Genomic DNA, 7,902 nt, shown 5'->3' with positions numbered 1-7,902 from the left:
AATAAGATCTGTCTGTTGACAACATAGGTTGTTCTTTCATCTACTGAGACAGTCCTTTACTTGGAATTTTATTCTGTTTAATATAGTTGCTGATAATTTGGGTTTATGTCTACCATTCTCACTATTTATTTTCTATTTTACCAGTTTTTTGTTTCCTTTTCATTCATATCTTACCTTCCTTGAATTAATCAAGATTTTTTATTTCCATTAATATTAATATTTTAATATTGTTACATTTATATAACAATTTAACAAAATTTGTTAATTAGACATTATATTTCTTTTAATGTTGATAGATTAGAAATTATAACATATATCCTTGACATATTCTATTTTAAAACAAATTATTACCTTCATAACTTCCATAATAATGCTGGGACCTTAAAATACTTTATTTCTATTTATTAACTTTTACCCTTTAGGGTTGTTTTATTCCATAAAACATTACTATTATTATTTGAACAGTATATATCCACTTGTATTTACTGTATATTTTCTTGTTCTGTTCTTTATTTCTCCTTTCAATTCCCTCTGGTTTCCCTCTAGGGTTACTTTCTTTCTGCCCTGAAGAACTCTCATGATTGGTTTTCGTTTTTGTTTTTTTTCTTTTAGTTTTGCAGTGGGGCGTTGCCTAAAAATATCTTTATTTCATCTTTATCTGTTTATTCACTTATTTCACTCTCAATGTTGAAGGATATTCTTTTTTTTTTTTAATTAGTTATTTTTGGCTGCATTGGGTCTTCGTTGCTGCATACAGGCTTTCTTTAGTTGCAGCAAGCGGGGGCTACTCTTTGTTGTGGTGCACGGGCTTCTCATTGCAGTGGCTTCTGTTGTTGCGGAGCACGGGCTCTAGGCACGTGGGCTTCAGTAGTTGTGGCACATGGGCTCAGTAGTTGTGGCTCGCGGGCTCTAGAGCACAGGCTCAGTAGTTGTGACGCACAGGCTTAGGTGCTCCGCGGCACGTGGGATCTTCCTGGACCAGGGCTCAAACCCATGTCCCCTGCATTGGCAGGCAGATTCCTAACCACTGCTCCACCAGGGAAGCCCAGTATATTCTTACTGTTGGTTGGAACTTATTTTTCTTTCAGCACCCTAAATGTATCATTCCATTTTTCTGGCCTCCATTACTTTTTTAAAGAAGTCATCTATCAGTCTTATCATGTTTTTGAGGGTAATGTATCATGATTTTCCCAATTTATATAGATAGAAACCTAGAGAATAGGTGTGGGAATAAATCTTAAGGATGGAAGGAATATAAAGTTCGATCAGGCCAATGATGGCTCACTAATCAGAGAGTCTACATTCAGCATGTTTGTTTGCCAACGAGCATGGAAATAGATCTGATAGTTTTCTTGTTTGATTGACCCAAATTCTGGACCCAAAAGTGGCTTCCATTAAATGAAGTAGAAATGCCAGAACTTCTTTCGTATGTTGTAGAGAAAGGTATTTAGGAAATTGTAAAGTTTAAGGAAACTGGAATATTAGTGGATTTATCATGTAAGACCTGCTCATCCACCCTCCCACCATGTCCCCCAAGAGGGTTCTCAGGATATGCTTTTCATCAAAGTAGTGAGAAATAGATTCATGAGGGGATCCCCAGAATCCTTGAAGAGTTCTGTGCTGGCTCTTCTTTAGGTAAGTAATTGAAGTTGGGAACTACTACCATTGAACTGGGACCCCTAAATTAAATGGGGATGATAGGATCGTGGGATAGCGGGGGCCAAGTGGCAGCACTTAATTACCAAAGTCAAGGTGGACATAATGACTGTAATGGACAACAGAGTCAAAGCGATAATTAGACCTCTAACCTGCAGAGGTCTTTGGCATTGGCTAATTGATCATGGTATCCCTAGAATTGAAATAGATGGGCATCCTTATTAAAGTCTTACTTCATCTCTTACTCTAGTTCTAATGAACAGAAGTCTGGCTTGTATCACCAAAACAGAGAGCCTCAGCTACTCTATCATTTCCCAGGATTGAGTCATGTCACAAACCTGGAGTTCCTTGAATGGAGAGAAAGCCAGGTCCCCTTGAGAAAGGACCATGCCATACTGCCAAATATTTACAGTGTTCATCTTCTTTCTAGCCATCTCCCAAGGACATGTAATCATTTACCAATGTGACTGTGTATTGAGGAAAGAGAAAGAGTCAGATTATTTTAGGAATTACTAAATACTAGCTCTGACACTAATTTTTAGAGACCTCAAATGTTGCTGTAGTCCAACAGTGAGGGTAGGGCCTTAGGAAATTAAAGTCGGGTGGTCAATGGAGTTTTGTCACAGGTTCTTATATAGTGGTCCCAGTGGGTATCTGAATCTACCTTGCGGTTATTTGCCCAGTTCTGTAATACATAAGTGGAATAGACATATTCAGCAACTGGCAGAATCTCCACATTGATTCCCATGGAGTGAGTACTGTTATGTCAGGAAAGGCTAAGTGGGAGCCACTAGAATTGTCTCTGTTTATGAAAATAGTAAGACAGTATCATATTTATGGATGGATTGCAGAGATAAGTACCACCATCAAGGATTGAAAAGATGCAGGGACGGTGATTCCTACCACATCTCTATTCAACTTGCCTATGTAGCCTTGCAGAAGACAGATGTGTCTTGCATAACCACACTGGTTTATTGTAAACTTAATCAGGTGGTGACTCCTACTGCAGCTGTTGTTCCAGATGTGCTTTCATTGCTGGAGCAAATCAACACATCCTCTTGCAACTGGCTTGCAGCTATTTTGAGATTTTTTTCCCCCTCTATACCTGTTAGTAAAGACCAGGGATCAGCAAACTTTTTTGTCAGTGACCAGATGGAAAATATTTTAGGATTTATGGGCCGTAGGTCCCTGTCACAACTACTCAACTCTGACATTGTAGTGCAAAAGCATCCGTAGACAATATATAAATTAACGGGCGTGGTTGTGATCCAGTAAAACTTTATGTAAAACAGCTGGGAGGCCAGATTGGCCTTCAGGCCATGGTTTGCTGACCTTTTGCATCATTAAATATCAACACATGGGGTCTTCTTTCAGCAGGCAGGGCCAACAATACACCTTCAATGTCCTAGCTCAGAGACAAATCAACTCTCCACCCCTATTCCATAATCCAGTGTTCAGAGACTGATCACCCTTCCTTCCACATGACATCATGCTAGTCTGATACATTGATGACATTATGCTGATTGCTGAGCAGGAAGTAATAACTCTTCCTGCTACACATGTGCCAGAAGGTACAAAATAAATCCCACAAAAATTTAGAGGCTTTTTGCCATTTTGGTGACACTTCTAGGGAGTTCAGCGGTCTGGGGCATGTCAAGATATGTCTCCCGTGTGAAGGATAATTTGCTCCATCTGGCCCCCACTACCACTAAGAGAGAGGTACAATACCTAGTAAGCCTCTTTGGAATTTGGAGGCAATATATACCTCATTCTTGCATGCTGCTCTGACCCATATAAGAAGTGACCCCCAAAGCTTCCAGTTTTGAGTGGGACCCAAAACAGGACTGGGCTGCAGCATAAGCTGCTCTGTCACTTGGCCATATAACCCAGCAGATCCAATGGGCCTGAAATGTCAGTGGCAGATAGGGACGCTGTATGGAGCATTTGGCAGGCTGCTATATGTGAATCACAGTACAGACGCTCAGGATATTGAAGCAAAGCCATGTCAAACTCTATGTATAACTGTGCTTTAAAAAACAAACAAACAAAAAATCTCCCCATATAATTCTGGTCCCCCAAATAAATGAAACCTTAAGTGGTTTTTTTTTTCTGGAAATTTCTCACTCCCTAACAAAAACAACCAACTTCATCCTTGAGTTTTGTAGTGCTGATGCCTGAAAAAAATGTCATGGTCTTTGTGGATATGATAATAATATGAGAAAATTGCTATTTTCCATCATGTACAAATGAAATATAAACTCAGTAACATTGGTAACTTTGTGGGATTAAAAAAACTTATTGTATTTTTTTGGTAATGTTATTTCTAAAAATCTCCTTTGCAAGCTATTTTTCTTTTCTGAGTGCTTTTGTCTTTGAGTTTTCTTTTGACAGGGTGTTGTATTCAAACTGGTGGTGTAACTGAGTCTTCAGGAAAACACTGTTCTCTCAGGAGTATGCTGAGATCTGAGTCTAGAGTCATTAGGGGTGGTCAGGGTGGGTCTCGAGAAGGATATGCAAGGCAACTTCCCTAGGTGATCTTACACAGGATCTTTAATCTAGTCTCCTTGGACACAGGAGGACAGGCTGTCTGTGTTGGCAGGAGAGGCTCAGAGAGACTTGGAGTTAAGTTCTCATCTTTGTTCAGTTCCACCAGAGGTCCCCATTCCAAGTCTCAGGTCCACTCCCTCTCAATGCCATAACTTTAACGTAAGAGACATGGCCAAGTCTATGAATTCAACTCAAGTTGTTTTTTTTTGTTTTTGCAACCCAAGCAGCTAAATTTGGGGTATGATTTTCAGTGAGTTTGACCCTGCAGCTATAAGAAATTGCAAACTATCTTAGGGTCACCATAGACTCTCTCTAGTTCTTTGTGACTTGAAATGTCTCAAAGTTTAAAATCACATTTTAAAACCTTGATCTTGTTGTTTTCTTTCTGTAAGCTCTCCAGTGCAGTCAGGAGCAGCCAATGACCCCCTAGTTCTCATACTTTTCAGTATTATCATAGCAACCCAGTGCATCAACCACTTGGTCCTCCAGGCCACTTGTTTCAGTACACACTTCTTCACAGTCGACTACAGATGATATTTTAGTTAATCATGATGACCTGCATGACCACAGACAACTAGATTCCTATTTTCTATTAGCAAAAGATCTCGGCACTGCTTTCAAAGTTAAGGATATAACCAAACAATCCCAAATCCCATCTTTGAGGGTCTGTTTCCCAGAACCACTCTGGCACTGAGTACTGTACCTGTTAGGGTACCGTCAGGAAGACAGAGACCACACCAGTCACTTCAGCAGAGAGAATTTAATGTAAGAAATGTGTTACATGGGGCAAACATTGAGGCCCAGAGATAATGACCTGCCACTGGAACAAAGGGAAGAGGTTGGTATTTTCAGGGCTTCCCTGGTGGCGCAGTGGTTAAGAATCCACCTGCCAATGCAGGGGACACGGGTTCAAGCCCTGGTCCGGGAAGATCCCACGTGCCATGGAGCAACCAAGCCCGTGCGCCACACTACTGAGCCTGCAACTACTGAAGCCTGCACGCCTAGAGCCTGTGCTCTACAACAAGAGAAGCCTGCGCACCGCAACAAAGACCCAACACAGCCATAAATAACTAACTAACTAAAAAAAAAAAGTTGGTATTTTCAAAAACCAGAGGCTTGGAAGAGGAGCCCCACAGAGCTAGGACTTAGACCCCTGAGAAGGAGGTGCTGCCCTGCTGGTACCAGTACCTCATAGGGAGCACCATAAAGCTAATTTTGGAAGCGTCCAAAGAAGCTAAAGACTGGAAGTAACTGCTGGTGCCAGAGGGAAATGCTGCTGCGGAGGCAACAATGACAGGAACTGCACGCAACCGGAAGAGGCAGTTCTGCTGCTTTTCTTCCACCTCATACTCTCCCTCCAGCACCCCCTGCTGGCAGAACTGAACAGTTACCCAGCAAAAGAGAAACTAGTTTGTAGACCTAGAGCCAGACCACAAAGCAGAGTTCAGGAGGGTGGATTTGGACCTGATTTAATAGGATTATGTGTGTTGTAACACATAAATGCAGAGACTCAGTTCCAGAGAGGACATGATAAAATAGATGTTTATATCCATATGAGGGATCAGCACGAAGGTGACAGCTCTAAATCTATTCAGGCCTGTTACACTAGTGATGCAAATAACAAATGGTGTTGCCAAGAATAATGTGATTCTTCAACATGGTGAGCAACTTTTGGTAACGTTCCAAAAAAAATAATGTTCCACTCTCCCTTGATTTACAAATTAGTGCATTCCTGGAAATTTTATTTTATGCTAAATGTTCAACTAACAGTAAATAGGTTTTTCATCTACATGAATATCCAGCCAGAAATTCAAAAGTCCTTCTTTTATGGGAATAGCCCGTATATTGCAGGATGTCTAGAACTGTTCCTTGAATTTCATAGTCCTCCACTAATTTCCAAAACACCTGCTAGCATATGCTAGTACTGTCTCCATTAAGACTGACTGCCATGGGATCTTACCATAGGGCTAGGGCTTAGGGATTCGGGATTTTATTCTGAGTCAACCTGGAAGCCATTGGAGGGTTTTTTGTTTTTTTTTTTAAGATGTTGGGGGTAGGAGTTTATTAATTAATTTATTTATTTTTGCTGTGTTGGGTCTTTGTTTCTGTGCGAGAGCTTTCTCCAGTTGTGGCAAGCGGGGGCCACTCTTCATTGCGGTGCGTGGGCCTCTCACTGTCGCGGCCTCTCTTGTTGCGGAGCACAGGCTTCAGACGCGCAGGCTCAGTAGTTGCGGCTCACGGGCCCAGTTGCTCCGCGGCATGTGGGATCTTCCCGGACCAGGGCTCAAACCCGCGTCCCCTGCATTAGCAGGCAGGTTCTTAACCACTGTGCCACCAGGGAAGCTCCTAAAATGGTTACTTTTACATGATGTGAATTTCACCTCAATTTAAAAAACCCAGTTGTAAAACCAGGGCAATAAAATAGCAGTGATAATGGAGGGAGAGACTAATAAACCAATGTAACAATGCAGACTGCTCTTGGAAAACTCTATTGCTATAAAAGAATGTATGCTAGATCTGTCCATCACAACATATTTATATCAAAAAAAAACACCAAATGGTTTAAAGTCATAAACATGAAAGGTAAATCTGTAGTTTCAATAATCAAAGAAAATGTAGGAGAATATAGAGTAGGAAGATTTTCTTAAATAAGACCACAAAAACAAAACTATAAAGGGAAAGATTGAGAGATGTTATCATATCAAAATTAACTATTTCTGTTCAGCAATAGATATCATGTACAAGCTAACAACAACAGTCAAAAGACTTCAGAGTCTAAAACTGGTATATAAGTTTCCTATTGCTGCTGTAACAAGTACCACAAATTTAGTGGCTTAAAACAACAAAAATGGATTATCCTATAGTACTGAAGGTCAGAGGTCTGGAATGAGTTTCACTGTGCTAAAATCAAAAAAAGCCCTATATTTAAATATGAATAACATTATTAATAATAGTATCAGCACTATTAATTTCATTTATAAATACTATACATACTATGATATTTGTTAATGATATATATTATTTATACTGTATGGTATGTGAGAGTATATTAATGTATAAAAGAGAAAATAGTCACATTTAATTTCTGCAGCTTAAACAATAGTAATTACACAATTACCTACTTTATGACCACAGTTAATATTGAAATAGAAGATAATCATTTCTTTTATTCACAAATAAAGATGGAATTTTTTTTTTGGCTGCTCCACACAGCACGCAGGATCTTAGTTCCCCAACCAGGGATCAAACCCCTGCCCCCTGCATGGAAGCGTGGAGTCTTAACCATGGGACCGCCAGGGAAGTCCCAAAGATAGCTTTTATTTATTTATTTATTTTGTGGTACGCGGGCCTCTCACTGTTGTGGCCTCTCCCTGTTGTGGCCTCTCCCTCTGCGGAGCACAGGCTCCGGACGCGCGGGCTCAGCAGCCATGGCTCACGGGCCCAGCCACTCCGCGGCGTGTGGGATCTTCCCGGACCGGGGCACGAACCCGTGTCCCCTGCATCAGCAGGCGGACTCTCAACTACTGTGCCACCAGGGAGGCCCAAAGATAGCATTTTTTATAATGGGTTTAACTATGTGAGAAATTTAACCTTGAATATATACAGAGGGAAATGTGTTGTATCTAACTTCATAATGGCAGATGACAGAATATTTAGGTATTAGAGGCCAATCTAATTACCCTGTTCTACCCAACATCC

Source organism: Lagenorhynchus albirostris, chromosome 16 (genome assembly GCF_949774975.1).
Source record: "Lagenorhynchus albirostris chromosome 16, mLagAlb1.1, whole genome shotgun sequence".
Classification (NCBI taxonomy): Eukaryota; Metazoa; Chordata; class Mammalia; order Artiodactyla; family Delphinidae; genus Lagenorhynchus; species Lagenorhynchus albirostris.
The sequence above is the reverse complement of the archived record's forward strand: the minus strand, read 5'-3'. Positions refer to the sequence as shown.